The sequence below is a fragment of the Rhinolophus sinicus genome, chromosome 7 (genome assembly GCF_057876585.1).
Source record: "Rhinolophus sinicus isolate RSI-liver-muscle chromosome 7, RSI-T2T, whole genome shotgun sequence".
Classification (NCBI taxonomy): Eukaryota; Metazoa; Chordata; class Mammalia; order Chiroptera; family Rhinolophidae; genus Rhinolophus; species Rhinolophus sinicus.
In genome coordinates, this window is record NC_142507.1 from 35,283,753 (window position 1) to 35,303,814 (window position 20,062).

Consider the following 20,062-nt stretch of genomic DNA (forward strand, 5'->3'; position numbering starts at 1 on the left):
AGATTAACTCCTATCCAAACTGCCCAAGAGGATTAAGACCTAAAATCAGCTGGGTCCAAATATTTCTAGTATTCCTACACAAACCACTCATAACGTATATATTAGTTGTATTTTATGGATAAACTTGGTATAATTTATTCCACTACATATACCATGTACCCTGTATGAATGCACATGTGCACGCACACACACACACGGGTTCTATATATATGTATGTATATTATGTGATACCATAAAAAGCACAAATAACACAGAGAAACTACAAACCTGTCTCAGAAATTTATTCAACAATTATTTGTTGTGTGCTACTGTTTCCCGCACTGTGATAAGCATTAGTGATACCTCAGTGTATAATAAAGGCATGGTCCTGGCATCACAAACCTTAAACCACTAGCTCAAAAACACACTGTCTCCTAATGGTTTTGAGTAAGTGATCTAACTGAATGGGATTATTGTGAGAGTTAATGGCAAATTGCATGTGATAGTAGTTTGTATGATTGACATATGATTGACTCTGAATGATTTGGGGTAAAATGCAGTGTGAGTAGGTTTATAGACTTTTCTGACTTTAAAGCAGGAAAAAAACACCCTCTAGAATGAGTATTTCCTGAATCCCCCTCATTACCTCTAGGCTTTTTCTTTAAGCTTGTTTCCTCTCTCTCACCATCAAAAGTTACCATAATTCCAGCAACTGGTGTTTAAAGCTATCTCTTTGTTTTCTTGCTGGACTTCTATTCTTTCGTAGTTTCAAGTACATTTATATTTGGAATTGAGAGAGAACCTTCTTTAAATGATTTATTGTTCTTTTTTGTCAGCTGTAGTGGATGCTGTGATGTGCCTCCCAGATCCCCATAGTTCCCCACAACCCATTCACGACTGAGGTTCTCATTCTCATTCCCACAACTGCTGGGAGGGTTGGTGGTTGATAGCTCTCTGCTGAGTCCCTCCCTGGCAATTGTCCCTGGTTACAAAGAGCCATTCACCTAAGGATCATGTCTCTTCCTTGGGTAACAAACCTCCAATGACTGCTTGATGTGGAGCTATAAAGGCCTGGCACTAGCCTCAATTCAAGACAACTTTGAGGGGCCATCCCAACTTCAGAGGTCCCTCGAGGAATCATCTGAGGTATTTGTTGGGATGACAATGGAGTTCAACTTCTCCCTCTGTCCATCCTGCTTCAGCCTCCACCCTCACAAGTCCTCATCCAGACAGCACTTCCCAATAAATAAACTTCCTGTATGCACATTTTTATCTCAAAGTTCACTTTCCAGGGAATCTAAGCTGTGTTTGTCACCACTGTATGTTGTTTAACTGATAGAATATATTGCATGTAAAATGTACTTAACTATCCACATGTCTGGATATAAAAATTGACTGATATAATAAGGTCCCCTCATTTATTTCAATGTTCTGAGATAGTCCTACCTTTTATCCATTTATTCATACCACAAATAAATGGATTCTTATCATCCATTTATTCATATCACAAATAACAGTGTATCTCATGTATACTAGGTACAGTGTAAGATACTGCAGGTACCACGGTGAGCAAAATAGAAGCAAACTCTATACTCAACACAGCTTGCAGATGAGTTAAGGAAATGAACATTCATCAAGTAATCACACAAAAATATAATATTTATTGTGAATAACAATACCAAGAGAAAATGGAGCACTGTTGTAGCAGACGGACCTGAGAAATCAGTAAAGGACTCCTTGATGAAATGTCCTTGCTGCTAAGATCTGAAGGACAGTAAGAGTTAAAAAAGAAAAAAAAAAAAAGTTGAGAAGGTAAATGGCTCTTTATTTATTTAATATAAAAAGAAGAAGGAAGGGGAGAGGGAGGAGGAGGAACAAGAGGAGGAAGTGAAGACGATCAAAAACATTCCAGACAAGGAAGTAAGCTGTGCAAAGGCTCCAAGGCCAGAGGCATCCCCATAAAAGGGAAGTCGGCTGTGATGGCTGGAGCTCAAGCAGCTAGTGAGGAGAGTAACCCAGAATGAAACTATGGAAACGAGAATACCACGCAGTGTTTTAGTCTTAATTTAGGATTTTGAACTTTATCCCATAAGAAATGGGAGGCCATGGAAGTTTTTTAAAGCAGAGGAATAACATGATCAAATATGTATTTTGAAGTATCACTTTGATTGCAATGTATGTATAATTGCATATTCATATACTCACTTGGGTGAATGTGTGAAAACCAGCCCAGGCAGGTTGTTTTTGGGGGTGGGCTCACTCTTTTTCTCCACATGCTAAACTGGATGGCAATTATCATTGTCATTGGAAACCAATTTCTTACCATATCAATTTCTTACCATATCAATTGTTATTGAGCATTTTTTACATGTATGAAGCAGCAATCTATGTTTTTAATCAGCATCTGGAAAGAAAACCTACACCCCAGAAGGATTTCTGTCTTTCAATCAGTGGCTATCTTTCTGTTTTCCAACATAAAACTATAATGATCCATTTTTAAACATCTGAATAATGAGTGATATGCTGCCCTGTTCTGTAGTTTGTTTTCATGATCACCAGCTCCCTTAGAGCGCAAGGTCCTTGGTGGTTTTGAATGGATCTCATCTTTTTATCTTCCTGCCTAACACAGTATACCTAGTAATAGTAGGTACATAAATATTTATGAGAAAGTATTCATTATTACTCTCTCTAAACATGACAGAGGGTATGGAAAGCCTAAGGGGGAACTATTTCTAGTAATATGAGATTAGATAAAGGGCATTAATGGGCAATTTACACACACACACACACACACACACACACACAAAATACAAGTGGTTGATAAAGTGAAATTGTATCAACTGAACTAAAAATGCCAATTATAATAATGAAATATGATTTTCATCTATCAGATTGACAAAAATTGTTTAAGGCATGGTTAAGGAAAAGAAAAATTAACAGATTCATAAGATTCTATTCTGAGTAAAAACTTGGTGTAAGTATATAGATAGAGAGGTTTAGCAATATGTAGCCAAACATTAAACATGTGCATTTTCTTTGAGGCAACTTCGTTTCTGATATTTTTATCTTAAGAAAACAGTTATGCTTATAGCAAAATTTACCTAAAAATATGGTTCATTCCAAAGTTGTTTATGCAAAAATAAAAAAGTAACAACATAAATGTCATACAATAGTTGACTAATCAATAAATATATTGAATTGATACAATTCAATTTTATGTAGTCTTTAAAAATGAGGTTGTAGAATATTAACAGGAAAAAATATTGGCAATATGTAGTAGAATATACAGCAGTCCTACCTTATCCATGTTTTTGTCTTTTGAGGTCTCTGTTACTTGTGGTCAATAATAGTCCAAAAATATTAAATGGAAAATTCCAGAAATACCCAATTCATAAGTTTTAAATTGTGTGCCTGCACCGTTCTTAGTAGCATGATGAAATCTCTCAAATCCCACTCTGTCCCACCTAGGAGGACATGAATCCCCACTTTGTCCAGTGTCTCCACGCTATCGATTCTCCCCACCCACCTGTTAGTCACTTAATAGCCGCCATCTTGGTATCAGATCAACTGTCAAGGTATCCCAGATTTTGCTTAATAATGACCCCGAAGTACAGAGCAGTGATGCTGGCGATTCGGATACACCAAACAGAAAGCATTTCTTTTAATAAAGTGTGAAAGTTCTTGGCTTAATAAAGAAAGAAAAAAAATCATATGCTGAATTTGCTAAGATCTATAGTAAGGATGAATCTTCTATCCGTGAAATTGCCTAATTTATAAATTAAACTTTATCATAGGTACTTATGTATGCAGAAGAAAAAACATATGTATGGTTCCGTAATATCTGCCGTTTCAGACATCCACTGGGGGTCTTGGAACATATCCCCTGCAGATAAGAGTGAATAACTGTATCAAAGAACATATGAGAGTATAATGTCTAAATTCATGGACAAGTAACAAATATGTATAGGTTAATTATAGGAAAAAGCATAAGTTATTTAAAAACTTCATTGCATTATGAGCAAATACACAAACACATATAACTTTTATAAATTTGTATGTGTATGCATGCATTAAGACACTTGTTCTTACCATGGTGCTTGGCACATATTTAGGCAGTCTGTAATTTTTATGTGAAGTATGAAATATTAAAAATGGAATACCAAAATTGTCTATACAATTTTCAGTCCATTCTATGAAAATAATTATTAATATCATCATATTCCTTGATGAAAAGTTTTTGACTCATAGAATCTGGCAAATAGAATTATTAATGATCATCATTGTCCTGGGTACATTTCTGTTGTTGTTGTTATAGAGACTGGCAAATAGTGAGAACTACTTAAGCTTTACATAACTAGACAAAATAATCTGAATGTTTGAATGATGTTCTATGACAAAATAATTGTTTGAATGTACTGATTTATTTAATCTATAAAGCAATAAGCCCTGTTGATCTTTTATTGCAAACCCATCATGCCTTCCCAATTCACTCAGCAGAAAAAAGTACTTACAGTGCCGGAGAAGGCATGTATCATCCAACTGCTTGTTTCCTCTCTCCCCCTAATTCCTGCTCTTCATGTTCACTTCAACTCCATCCATCCACATAGGCTTTTCCACTTGCTGTTCCCTCTGCCTGCAATGATATTCCACCAGATATTTCAATGGTTAGCTCCTCATCAGCTTCAAGCATTCACAGAAAGTTCACCTTTTTGATAAGGTTTTACCAAAAGGTCTGACCACCGTGTTTAAAATTGTAGCTCCAATGTTTCACATTCAATATTCCTTGCTTTGTTTTTCTCCATAGCACCTATTACATTCCTTGCTTTGTTTTTCTCCATAGCACCTTTTACAAACTGACATTCTATTTGTCTTAATTATTTGTCTGCTTATCACATAACTGCCTCTACAGGAATGTAAATTCTATAAGGTTGTTTTGCTCACAGCTGTATCCCCAGTGCCTGGACCAGTGCCTAGCACACTGTATATACTCAACAAGTATTTTGGGTGAATGCATGAAACAGCTAGTAGGTTATAGTCCCTTATCATATTTTCATACTTCTGTGTTAGTATTTAATATTGAATGTTGTACATTTATGTGTCTGTCTAACCCACCAGAGGGAATCGTTCAAGGCAAGGAGTATGTCGTATTAATCTTTGAATCCCTATCTTACATAGTATCTGGAAATAAGTAGGTGTACTCAAATATGTGTTGAATGAATAAACAAATGGATTAAAAATCAGAATGTTTGTACTTTCCCAATAGCTCGCACACCAATGCATCTTTAGATGTTTAAAATGAAATTTATCATGTATGCCAATCAGAGAAACTCTAAGTTAGACACTTACTCTGAAACATATTTCCTGTTCCCATTCTTGTCTTACTTAGCAACTCACTTGGCAATATTTGGTATGTATAATCATTCATGTAAAGTAACTAGAGTATTTTCAATAAATCTAAAAATGTGTTCCACTTCCTTATTTTATGTCTTAAACACATTGAAAGAGTTTCATTAGTTTTGTTTTTTCAAGTATTCTGAGTAGTCTTTTCTCCATCTATTGAAAATGTTATCAAATTATGTGTTTTTTAAAATATTTTCATGTGATTTGCAAGAAGGGAAGAATTTTTTTAAAAGGTGAAAAAAAACAAAAAGGAGGGAAGAATTATTTGGTAGTTCACATCTCAGGCAGAGTAACCATTCCTAACATATTTCCACATCCTTTTAGAATGACTAATACATTACATGTTTGTGCCATTGTATGTGATGTGTATGTGTCTCTGTGTATATATATATGTGTATACATATCCACCCATATCATTGCTTGAGATGAGTCATCACAGAACTCATAAGTCAGCTGTCTTGTTTTAGGGTTCAATTGAAAGAACTTTTAGTTTTTTCCTGCTTCTTTTCCTTTTTAGGGGGGGGGGGGCGAGCGGTGAGGTGGAGTGGAGAGATGGGAATGCTGATTAGTGTGACTTTTCCAGTAGCACAAACACATTTCACAATGTGAACTTTGATGAATGTCCAAATGGATTTTAAAACTAAGTGAGTTGAACGGCTTTTATTGAGTTCCATAATTTATTCCAACCATCTGTGTCACACACACACAAAAGTTTGTTTCTGAAGGGTTTTTTGATATTTTTTTGTCCTCCCTCAGCACCTCCCTTAGAATATACAACATTAATATCTTTCAGGATTGACTTTGGTCCTCTAACAAATATAATACATCTTTCAGTCAAGAAACATTTCAATGCCACTAGTGGCAATTTGGAGATTAAAAATATGGCAGCAAAAGCATTCTTTTGGCATCATATTTTCTATTTAAAGGCCACCAAATGTTTCTTTCTGAGAGATTATATTGAGTGGTTAGGATCTTGGCATCCACTATTGTTCTATGGAAAGATTTTCCTGGCCCACACTTGTTTTTGCTGGATAATGAATAACTAGAGTGAATGGACAAAGCCACTTTCCCATCTGTACTAGCCTAACTGCCATCGATTGCTGTGTTGCGTCCTCTGTTGAACCATGCATGCCTAATCATTAACTTTACTTAGAGCTAATAAAAATACCTGTTTATATTGATCATCTACTGTATGCCTAAGACATTACACAGAATTTTTTATTCAATCAGCACAATAATTTGAATTTAAAGATAGAGAAACTGATGCTTCTATACCATATTGGAATTTCTGGTAACAAATTTTTGGTAGTTTTTAAAACAGTGCTAGAAATTTATGGATTTTGTTTTAAATGTATAAAAAGTAAAAAGTGCGTTTTTAATTTTCTTCATGGAGAATGATACTAACTTTTAAAATTCCTACTTTGCTCAACAATGCATTAGACTATATATTAATTACCACAGTGTAAGGAAAACAGGTTTAGTAAGGTAACTGTATATTTTCACAAGACTGGTAGGTGGCCTATCCTGGATGTTTGCCCAGGCCTCCTTCACTCAATATACTTTTCATCTTACTATTCTGCCTTGAAATAGAGTAATAGTAGCCTATGTTCCCCTACAATATCTATGTATCTATGTATCTATCTATCAATCTACCTATCTATCTACCTATATATTTATCACCTATCATCTATTCTATACTATTCTAATCTCTTATGTCTATGACTTATAATAATCCTGATGTCTGGGGAATGATATTACCTATATCACCATTTTTGTTCTCCATAAGAAACAAACATTATATATAGGACTACATATAAATTATGTCTACAACTATATGTATCAACCACATCCTAAGTAAACATATATATTTGTCGTTGATACATACAGTAAATCCATGCCTAAGTGATGAGCTGGACCACAGATTTTCACACAAATGTAATATGTTAAATATTGTCTTTTTCTCCCATTGTTTTAACTAAGCTAAATTGCTAAACATGTAACATAAATTTCTAAATAATTCATATGATTCATTTATACAAGAAGCAATTTATACTTTAAAATAGATTGTTCAAAAATAAGAAAAAATTTGGCTAAAGTAATAAAAATAGAGAAAGATGAAAGAATATGAGACCATTAGGTTAGAGAAGATAAAGCTAGCTAAGTTTGAATAAGTTATTAAATGAAGTTGGTTTTTTTTCTTTTTAATAAGAATAGTGAGCAGTAGTTTTCTATTTTGACAGACAAGGAAATGGGTTTAATAGTATATAAGTTTAATTGGATATAAGAAAACCAACCTTTATGTCAAAATGATAAAACATTAGCACGGACTACTGAGGAAGATATGAAGTCTTTATACCTGGAAGTCTGCAAAAGAACATAAACAGACATTTATCCCTGCCCCACAAAAGGCAAGCTTCTGGACATCTCAAGTAGTCTTTCCTACATTTTGTTTTATAGGCATCATAACTCTCTCCTTACATTTCTTCCAGCTTTCCCTGCCATTCATACCAATACCCTAGGCAATTTCTGGCTTTTATTTTTAAACACATCTGATTATAAAATTACTAATTGCTGTTTCTCTTTTACATTCCATTGTCAAAAGTAAAAACAGTTATGGATCCACTGGTTTTCAGGAAAAAAAATTGCAGATTCCAGGTAGATCCCTTTTATAATGAATCCATAGACTGATGATTGAAAAACATATTTTAATCATAACCTTCTCCTGTTCAAAACCTATCGATGGCTTCTCATTACAATTAAAGTAAAACCCAATTCCTTACAATGGTCTACAGGGCCTGACATGATCTCAAGATCTCTATATCTCTGATCTCATCTCCCATTCTTCTCCAGCTAGCACCACTTCAGCCACTCTGGCCTTACCATTTATTTAACAGACCACTTCTTAGCTCTTTCTATCCTTTGTCCTTAGATTAACACCAAAATGATACAGAACAGGCGACCATCCCACAATGTTGAACCAGGGTATTTCATACACGAACAGCAAGTGCAAAGCTCTGAACTCTCTTTCCACCAAGTCCCCAGAACAAGCATGGACACACATACACATAAACATCCATCTCTTTCCCCAGGACATTTTTCTTCGCTGCGTACACGCTGACATTATATCTGCATTTGTCCACTTGTTTATTGTGAGCTTCTCCTTCTCTATTATGAGCACTGAGGTCAAGGATTATTTTCTTTCTTACTGTCTTCTATGTTGCCTACACCTAGAATAGTGTCTGGCACATGGCAGACATTTAATAAGTCAACCTTTCACTTCACTTTTCAAATTAAAGGTAGAAATTATTTCAAAATCTGATGAAAAAATATTGTTTATAATTGTAACTATAGCCAAAGTCAGTATATTTGTAACTGAATGTTATTCTTTCCACCCATATGGTTTGTCATCATGGAAAGAAAGCTGCAGTCTAAAGGTGAAGTGGGAAGTGCAATTTGCAGAAAACATACCATTTATTCTTTCTAAAAGGAATCAAGGCTTATTGTCTTTGGGTTAAAATATATTATAAAAAAACTTAGAATGAACTTCTTTTCTCCATATAAGAAAACATTTGCTGTTTAAAAAAATGTGATCCTCTCTCCATGTGAGAAGAATTTATTCCATTTCTTATCTGAGAATTTCATTGCCATTTGCATGTTGCCTGGAATACAAATTGTACTTAGTAATCAATCAGTGTTTAATTGCCGCTCAAGTAAACCCTTGTAATCAGACTTGCTGTAAAAATGTTAAGGTGTGCAAAAAGCATAAGGTGGCATTTCGCCTCCTTCTTATTATGCCTGTGTAACTTCCATTAATACTAATAGGAGGCACAGCTGGTCGTCGACAGGAGATTACAGGTTGCTGTTTAAATCATATTTTATTTTTATACCTTGGCAAGATTTATGTATTGAAATCAGATGGCCAGATTTTTGCTGTTGTTAAGAAAGCTTTTACTCTAAAGAATGAGATTGGGGGAGGGAAGTTGAGTTTCATATTTTTTATTTTAGGAATATAAAGACTCGGAAATCCAAGCAGCAGCTTGTCCTTATACAGCAAGTCTGTCTTATTCTTTAGCACCAGCTGGAGTCCCATTTCTAATTTGCTGTGAAGAATTAAGTGATTTGAGACCCATACCCTGGGGTATTTGACCTCCAATGTCAACCAGCTAGCTTGCAATTCCCTTGGCTGGAAAGTTTCTCCGGAATTGATTTGAGCTAACATCAGTTAAAATACTCTGCAATAGAGTAGTAAATATCATTGCAAATCTGAGGACTACTTTATAGCCATGAAAATAAACACACTGTAGAATATTAAGGAAAAGAGTTTAGGAAACGTGGAAAGCCTTAGTGATCAGAAATGTTGTGATAATAGAACCGTTTCCCTTAAAGTCATCGGTCTGAGTCTGGCACAGGTAGGTGGCTTACGGGCTGAAGACAGTGGTTTGTAGCATTATATGAACTGTGCCAGTGCTCTCAAGCTCCTTTCTTTATGGTCAGGTCCATTTGTCATAAAAAAGCTATTCCTGTTATTCTCAATTGCCATGGAGAATATGACCAATAAGGACAAACTTAGGGCAATATCCTCATTACCCCAAATGCAAGCCAGTCTCCTTTTATCTCGGTCTTCATTTTCTCATGCTATTGTCCTCATCTGGATTGTTGTCCAATTTTTCTTCATACCTAATCTAGTCCTTCAAATAACCCAACTCATTCTCTCTCCAGGTCCATGATACTTTCCCCAATAATCCCTGCAATTAGTAGATTCTCTCATTTATGACCTTGCTGGAATCCAATTACCTGATGGTAGCTATAATACCAGCATCAGTAACACTGTTGTAGATGGGAGAATAAATGTCGCCACCTCGTAACTCTTCTTGAACTCCTCTGTCCTCACTCTCTCTCTCTTCATTTCTCCTTCCCAGCTTCCACCACCATTAATTAACTACATACCCTGGAGCCATATCCTGCTTCTTACTCCACAATCTCACCTGGCTTTTTGCCCTGACAACCTGTGGTTCTGGTGCCCTTATTGTGCCACTGCCTCCCCTAACTTGCTTTCCTATCCACCCTAAGCCATGAAGGACACAATAAATGCTTATAACCAGGGAAGTCTCCATCCACTTGACACAATAAAGTGGATGAAAGGGAAAGTGGGTGGAGAGTGTCAGGCATGGGGTAAGATCCAAAGGTACAGGTACATTCTGAGAAAACTGGGTTGGAAAATTACATAGTGATTACATTTTATAGTCAATTTTCCAATATATATTAGTTTCATTTGTTGTTTGGGGGGAAACTTAGTACACTTAATACTACTTTTCAAGTATATTATGAGTTAATTTAGCCTTATGACTTTGGGCAATTTCCCATATCCTAAGCTTGTATGTTTTTATTTTTATTATTTTCAATTAGAGTTAATGTGTAATATTATATTAGTTTCAGGTGTACAACATAGTGATTAGACATTTATATAACTTACGAAGTGATCACACGATAAATCTAGTACCTATCTAACACCATACATAGGTATTACGATATTGACTATATTCCCTGTGCTTTTACTTTACATACTCATAACTGTTTTCATAACTGGAGATTTATATGCTTTTTACCATGAGTAAAACTGGATGGTGGGACTGAGTAATAAAAATAGCTATCATTTATTGAGATTATTTTATGCTAGGCACTGCATTAAGTGTGTTATGTACATTATCTCATTCAATTCTTAAATCAATCTCAGGAGATATTATTATGCGAGGTTTACAGTAAAAGAAATTAGGCCTTCAGGTGTTTAAGCACCTTTACTATAATCAAACTGCCTGAAATATCAAAGTTTCAGACTAAACCCAGATATTTCTAACTCAACGGCCTATTTTCTTAACAAGTGTTACACACAATCTCTTCAAATCCTAATATTCTGTGATTTGCTCATCCTATTTAAGCACCTAAAGATCCAGTTTTAGATTCTACCACCACTTTCTAAGCTTGATGTAAGAAATTGCTATGCTGGTACATTCAACTCAGTACTTTATTTAACACATATAGTGGAATGAAGAAGGAGAGTGTGTTTATATGCCATTGTATACCAATTCTTGTTGGTCTAAGTCTCTGACACCAGGTAAGATTTTGAGAGTAATAATCCAGGAACTGACTTGCGTTTTTTTTTTTTTGTTTTGTTTTGTTTTGTCTTTGTAAATATATAGCACATTATTGGGCACTGAATAAATGCTCAACAAATGCATATAGCTTTCAATTGATATTCTGATAAAATATCAAATCATGGAAATTCAGAGACCTATGCCCCTGGAAATCTTGGTTTTAATGTGAAAAAAAATAATAATAATAACACTACCTCCTATTGCAGTACCTAAGACTGGATACAGTGCATATCCTGGTTTTCTACTAGTGAGGTTTTAAGGGATATGTGATAATTTTTTATTCAAATTTTTTCAAGATACGTGATGAGAAAAAGTAAGGAAGAAAATATATAATACTCATAATTCCACCATCAATGCTTCAATGTAGGCAAATTTACACAATTGTTTTATACAATTGAAATTATTTTAATAAATTTGATTTGTAATCTGATTTTGTTTCACTTAACATAAGACATAATATTTAGTAGATTCATATTATTCTAAATTTTGAGTGTTCTATAATGCGTTAGTAGGTATAGGCTCAGTTATGCTACAATAACAAATTACTCCAGAAATTTTAGAGGCTTAATACTACAAAGGCTTATGTCTTGCTAATGCTATATAACTCAGGTGGGTTTACAGGGAGCCTCTGCTCCATACAATCATGCTGGGACCGAGGTTTCCAGAGATGCCACTTTCTCTTTCTTTCTGGAACTGCAGCATGTTAAAAAGATGCAGAGAGTTTTCTCCTTGGAAATTAAATACTTACACCAGAAATGACTCATGACATTTCCACTAATAGTCCAATGGGCAGAATAAGTTATATGACCCTGCCTAGATGGAAGGGGACGGAAAGCTGTTAAAAAAAAAAAAAGCACATGGAATATTTTATATAACTAATCCTCCTCAACTTATTCCTTTAATATAATTCCTTCTGCTTTATATTTAACAAAGATTTCTCAAAGTTATAATTATCAAGAAAGGTACTCTTCCTATTTTGCAAGTGTTGATAAAAATGTAGTCATTACTAACCTTAGACCTCAGACTTTGTTAGGCTCACCAGAACTATAACTTAGCTTGTTCTATAATAAACATTAATTTTTATTTTGAATCCTTAATCAGCCAAATGTCAAAATCAAAATCTCAGTGTATTTAAGGCTTTTTCTCCCTTTTGCTTAGAATTACTTCTAAATTCTAGGACATTGACAACGTGCCATTGTACCAGTAAGGAGGGTGGACACCTGGTCCTCAGTCATTTTCATGTTCCCGTGTAATGAATGATGAGATGAACATCATCCGTCCTGTTCACTGGTCCACACATGAAAGTACAATGTGCTTCTATTTCCTGAAGGCAAGGCTTCCAAAGCTTCCTATTATCTCTGTTATTGCTGGGCTCCTATGATGCACAGAGAACACACTGGAAATTTATCAGGGATGAGATGAGGGTGAGGGGCTGTGAAACAGGCTCGGCTCAGGCTCTTTTCTCAGAGACCCACAAGTGACTACTTTTCCATCCTTGATGGAAAAGATGAACAGTGTAGAAATTGACAAACGATGTATTCTCTTATGTCTATCTTACGATGTAGAACAACCTTGTTCCTAATGAAAAAGTTTAAAATTGACTCCTTTTATTCACATTTTGTTTAACAACCATCATTTGAGGCTATAAGCTCACTGAATCATAGAGGAAAGGCAAAACAAAAATGAGAAAGGAAAAGAAAAATGCATACCAATTTATCAAAATATTATTCTGTAATCTGCTGACCAAGTACTCATGACTGGTTTCTTCTGTGTGAGGGGGTCATACAATAATATCTAACTGTCCAGTGTTTGTTAGGGATCCTGGAGCCAAAATTTTCCTGTAATAATGTGTGGCCCAATCATATTTTCAACCTTACAATTTTATGCAGAGATTCAGGTGTTCCCAGGAATAAAATCTTTTCAGAAGTGGTGTTGAGGAGAAAGGGGACTGTTGTTATTTATTCATTTGTTGGTTGGTTGTCTCTTTAGAAGAAGCATATTGTCCATCATTTGAGGAAGGTGACTCATTAGTAAATGTAATTCCCTCTGTCCCTTCATCTACTTCCTGGGAAGGAAGCCCCATCATTATGTTTCTAAGGAGTTACTTTCCAATCTTCCTGCTTATCAAAGATACATAAGTAGATTATGTAGTCATTTTGGTGGAGGGTTTTTTAGAAGAATAAGCACTTCTTGAGTTACGAATCCATAATAGTTCTTCTTTATGTCAGAATTATATTCTGTTATATGCATATAGCACACTTTGTTTATCTTTTCTTCAGTTGATGGGCATTTGGGTTGTTTCTACTTTTGGGCTATTAAAAATAATACTGCTGAAAACATTTATGTCATTTATGTACAATTTTTATAGGAATGTATATTTTCGTTTCTCTTGGCTATATATCTAGGAGTGAAATTGCTGAGTCATATGATTACTCTATGCTTTATTTTTTGAGGAACTGCCGGACTATTTTCCAAAGCAGTTGTACCATTTTAAATTCCCATCAACAGTGTATGAAAATTTCAATTTCTCCACATCCTTACTAATACTCGTTAATGTCCGTATTTTTCATTAAAGCCATCTAATGATTGTGAGGTGTATCTTATCAGACTCATGATTTGCATTTCTCTAATGACTAATGACAGTGAGAAGCTTTTCACGTGCTTCATGTGCGGATTTTTGTATAAGCATAATTCTCAAATCAATTTGGTAAATACACCTAGACACACTGTTGTTGAAATATGTGCTAAGACTATGGTTTCTTTATTCGATCAAATGAATATGATACAGATCGCAACTGATATTTGCGGAACAACTCCTACTTGTTACATACTATGACAGCTAGCCATTTGTTAGCCAGAGAGGAGGCAGAAATCTCATATTGCTCTACTTAGTTCTTCCCTGAGTATGAGGAGGAGAGATGTTGCCCCCTAGGGGAGTCTGACAAAGTGTTGGAGTACTTTCTGTTGTGACAATGGCTAATACGTGTTACAGGCATTTAGTGTTTGAGGACCAATCAACGTTGTGCCGTGTGTGAAAGAGTCTTGCGTTATGAAATGCCCTATCTCAAATGTCACAGACTAAAATAATATGCAGACATATGAATCAGCAAAAACACAAAGATAGAAAAGTATAGAGTTTTTAATTTTGAAGTAATAAAAGCCAGTTTGGAAAGGCAATAGTGGTTAACTGACAACTTTCTGAGAGGTGATAAGATCTTCCTAGAGTTGTCTTGAGTCTTAAATCATCCTGGGACCTGTTTATGTTATAATCTCTATATGACAAGCCCTGAGTCCCTTGAGATTCTTGTTTTTCTTATTTATATTTGTATCTTCATTATGATTATCTAACATTATTTGAATTACCTGAGTGTCTGGTTTTGGCAATCGAAAGATGCTAACTCATATATATATATATATATATATATATATATATATTTTTTTTTTTTTTTTTTTTTTTTTTTTTTTTTCTATAGAGATGAAGAGAGGGTGGAATTTGAAGAGGGAGCTTCAAGTTCCCAATTTACTCTGGAGTTATTCATTATAAGCTGTTAGGGCTAATATTTGCATTGTGGTTAAAACATTGCAAGTAATTGTGATATCTTTAAATATTTACCTGGCAAGCTTATTATTTGGGATACTTTGTTAGTTACTTTTTTCTATGTGACGCTAATAAATTGGTTTCTGAAAACACTCCAAATTATGAAATTGAAGCCAACTGCAAATTAAATATTTGGGTAGGGAAAAAAAGCCAGTGCTTTCCAAGTTTATTCAAATCGTGTGATATATTATTTTAGAAGGCTTAGTATTTTGCTAATGTATTCAACATTGTAAACCAGGAATTAGCATAAAAAAAAGTAAAAAGTTTTCAATTTAGCTCCTATTGGTAGAAATTATAGCTTAAGTTGTGAGGAAGTGAAACTTTGTCAAAAGAATAATGGAGGCCAAACTAAAGCATTTAATTTGCAACATACTAGAATTTTGCATGTTGCCAAAATTCTAAATTCATTTTACCCCTAGCCATTACAGACTTGAATACATTGTTCTATATTACCAGCAGTCGGCTTAATAAGCAGTGATTAAGCCCTGTGATTCTGTTCTATCAATGGCCCCTGATGAATCAGTCTCCTGGTGTTCGCCCGCTTGTGCAATCCTCTCCCCTTGAATCTGAGCTGGAGTCATTATGTGCTCAACTAAACAACGACGTCTAAGGTGACACTGTTCCAGTTGCAGGCCTAAGCCTTCAAAAGTCTGTCAGCTTCCACTTTGCACTCATAGGAACCTTGAGCTCACGTAAGATGTTCAGCTGTGCTTCTAGAAACACCATGTGAAGCAGCAACGAGGAAAGTGAGAGGCCCTGAGACTACACGGAAAGAGATACTTAGCACCCTCCACCTCCTCACTGCCCACAGCGGACTTGCCACTTGATGACCAGCAGAAGAATCAGAAGCTGAAATCTGGGCAAAGGTGCAAACTGGTAGGAAAATAAAATAGTGGATTCAAGCCAGTAAGTTTTGGTGTGTTTAGTTTTGAAGCAATGAATAAGCAGAAAATGCACCTCCTAAATATCTGACACTGCATAGTTGTCAAGGAAGTACAAAGAATAGATGATTGAGTCATGCGTGTTTAACTTCCAGTTTTATTTTATTTTATTGTGGTGAGAACGCTTAACAGGAGATCGACTCTCCTAACAAATTAAGTGTACAGTACGTTGCTGTTGACTATAGGTACAATACTGTACAACAGGTCTCTAGAACTTACTCATGCGGCCTAACCGAAACTTTATACCTATTAATTAATAACTACCCACTTCTCCCTCCCGACCAGACCCTGGCAACCACCATTCCACTCTGATTTTATGAATCTGGCCAATTAAATACTTCACATAATTGACTTTTAGCTTTTGAGCTCAACTACCATATGCATCTTTTTACTGAAAATTTGGGAAATTGTATTTTTGTTAGTAATATATGTTAGCTACACTTTAGATTATTTAAAATATAGCATGGAATATTAATTGTGTTTAGCACTTTGTGAGAGAATGAATTTTCAACTTCTAATAGGTAACTTATAAATGAACTTTTAGAACATATTAATTTACTGGGTGTTGCCTGTATCATCACATGCAGACCTTCAAGGTGTAATGTCCAATTATTGCAGTAATTCAAGCAAGGGAGACATTTGGACCTGCCTGAGCGATTGAAGAAAGACACAAGCCACTTTGGTATCAGGAACTGATAGGAAGGAGTTGGAAAGAGCCAGGCACACAGGAACAAGACAGACATTCTAAATGAAGTGTGACATGGTCAGAGACACAGCAGCAGGGCGGAAACTGCCATGTTGAGAAGGACACATAAAGATGTGCTTCAGGATCACACTGGATGTGTGAATGGGATTTTAAAGAATTTACCCAAAGGTGACTGAGCAAGGAAATTACATGATTAGGTCATGTTTCAGATGTATGAATTTGGCGACAATTCCCAGGACAAGGTAGAAGAGGAAGAGATCTGACAAAATCATGAAGTATCTTACAGACATGCAATGTTTTCAGCAGCTTTCCCTAGTATCTCAAATGAGTTTCTTTAAAAACAGAAATATAAAATAATTGCAATACATGTCAATAAGTACTTCTGCAATTGAGTCAAATACTTTCATATAATGTCGTATAGCAACAAATTAGAAATGCTACCATATCTCTTAAGAGATCAAAATGTCAATTCTTTAGTTAAGTAACTTTGATGATCGCCCTGGTATATTTCATGACACTAAATTTAAAAATGTAAAGTTTTTTTAGGAATAACCTCTGGCATGCTGGAACAATTTTGTTTATATTGACTTTCCTTGACAATGGTATTGTGCATGTATTTGTATATACCTGTTTTTCTATTTTAGTTTCTTATTTTGGACAAAATCGTCATATTTTGACTGGACATTAAACAGCAGAGCATTTCCTTACACATTTAAATGTCACTGAAATAAATGTGAACGTGTCTTCTTGTGATGTAAAAGACATTCAAAAACTAAAAAGTCAGCAAGTCACTAAAAGAATAATTAAGTCAGGATGAAAAAGAAAAGAAAAAAATCCTCCTCAATTCTTAGTTTAGTCCAAAATCTCTTTTAGGGTGGCCTATACCATACTTCATACTATTGTTTGTAATTCCATAGAGAGTATCACAGGAACTAGAGACAAATATTTTGTTGGAATTTATTACCTTTATAAGCTTTGCAATCAAAGAATTTGTTTGTACACAAATACTACTTAATGGGCAAGCTTTATGTTTAGTACCCAGTTATGGCTACAGTTAGATCTGTGCAATTTATATTCTTGTGAGGACAGCTGGATTAGGATTTCTTCTGACACACAACCTGGCTATCCTAGCCTATACAACTTTGTAGAAATCAGTGGAAGACTTTCCAAATTTGGTAAAAGTTCTTTTAGATGGCTTAGTATTTAGCTAAATTTCCTGGATTGGTCTCAAAGCTAATTTAGGTCTTTAGTGACATGGAGTAACAACATGAGACATTTCCTATGGCCAAAATTGATGTGATATGTGCTTCTGTAATTGAGAGTGTTATGTCATATCACTGGATTACAGGCAATCAATTCCCATTGAAGTATATAGCCACAAACTTTAACTGAATAAAGAATGAGTCAAATAAGAATCATGGCAAATATTTCTAAAATACAAAGTCTGTATATATTTTTAGGTTTGTCTACATGAGAATCTACACTTTAAAAGATGGACATTCTTTTAAGATCTGAAAATACTGCATGTTTTTCAAAAACATACTGTAAATGGATCTAAATTCAGTTCTAAGTATTGTTTGTGATAAAATATTTTTTTTTCTTTTTTTTTATTAAATTTATTGAGGTGACAATTGTTAGTAAAATTACATAGATTTCAGGTGTACAATTCTGTATTACATCATCTATAAATCCCGTTGTGTGTTCATCACCCAGAGTCAGTTCTCCTTCCATCACCATATATTCGATCCCCCTTACCCTCATCTCCCACCCCCCAACCCCCACCCCCCTTACCCTCTGGCAACCACCAAACCATTGTCTGTGTCTATGAGTTTCTGTTTCTCATTTGTTTGTCTTGTTCTTTTGTTGTTTTGGTTTATATACCACATATCAGTGAAATGTGATAAAAATATTAAAGGTAGTTTTTGATTTGAGATATTTAAATTAGAGATGCCTGTAGATTAATTTCAAAAAATTGAAGCTCATAATCAGATGTTAATTCTAATTCTTTCTACTGTCATATAAGTGTAAAATTGTGTTCTATCTCTAAGGTAACATAATGAACCATGAATCTAAGATTTGAAATCCTGTATACTAATGAGCTTATCATTCCCTTGTGCATATTTTGGGAGGCCTTCTTTGCAAAGCATATCTGAAAATATAAAGAATCTCTTTTTAGTGTTTGATTAGCAGCAAATTTAGTGAGCTAGAAACACTATTCATTATACAATGGAGACATAGGAAAGTTGGAAACGCTCCAATTGGGTATTTGAAAACAGGACAACTTAATTGTTCTGAGGTTGAGAGACAAATTATTGATTACATTTCCCCACAAAGTATTCATTTTAAAATTAAACTGAAATTGTTTGTTGCTAAGAAAGCAATCATCCTTTACTGAATTAATGCCTTGCATAAAGTAGGTGCTCAATAAATATTTTTTAAATTAATGCTAAATGAAACTGTCCACTAATTATAAATCTTCTGTATATGCTGCTTATTTTAATTTAATGAAAATTATGGTTTATTTTTCTATCTTATTGATTAGACACAATAAGGAAATATGAATTTTGATGCCATTATTTGTGATTTTATAAAGCAAATTTGTGATTTGTAACATTTTGATTTAATATTTCTATTTCTAGTGTATAAATGTCTGATGTCTGATTCCTAGAAAGTATTAAAGGCAATTAGTTGTGTATCAAATGCATTGATCTTTCCAACAATGCATCTTGAACATGTAGTTTTAAAATATAAACCTGAGCAACATAAGAAACAGTGAAAGCATCTAGATAGTAAGTGAAATATTTAGAGGAGTATTTCTTAAGCTATAGCCACTCAAACTGAAGGTAAGAAATTTCTAAAATGCATAAGAAATTATGCTAAAATGAGTTGCTGCTGTGTGTATGACTCGGTATATATTTGGGTTAATGTTGTATTTCACAATAAATGGAAAAATAAATCATACTTCCTGTGGCTGAGTGAGAATTTCAGTACCCCAAGTTGTCTGTATGTTAAATGAGTAAGTGTTCTTAAATATTCAAAATAAATTTTATGGTTATATACATTAAAGGAGCTTTTCTACTGTATAGAAGAATGCTTACAGAAAGCTTAGAGTTGGGAGAGGAGAAAGAGGATTGAAGATGGATAGGGATATAAGTAAGGATAGCCATGAACTAACCCAAAGTGTGAGAATACTTTTATTATTCATTGGACAAGAAAATTACAGAATCAGGGATGCAGAAAATCCACACATTTGGATATGTATGATTTAGTTTCAGTTTAAAAGATG

The 20,062-nt window shown here is 34.6% G+C and overlaps 1 long non-coding RNA gene across 1 annotated transcript; it reads right to left on the reverse strand.

Moving 5' to 3' along the window:
• Positions 1-967: 967 nt before the first annotated feature.
• LOC148757789 (uncharacterized) lies at positions 968-10,918 on the reverse strand. Its single transcript, XR_016021732.1, has 3 exons — positions 7,674-10,918; positions 4,491-4,612; positions 968-3,862 (listed from the first exon to the last, which is right to left on the reverse strand). It is a non-coding gene; the product is annotated as an uncharacterized LOC148757789 (long non-coding RNA).
• Between the last annotated feature and the right edge of the window lie 9,144 nt (positions 10,919-20,062).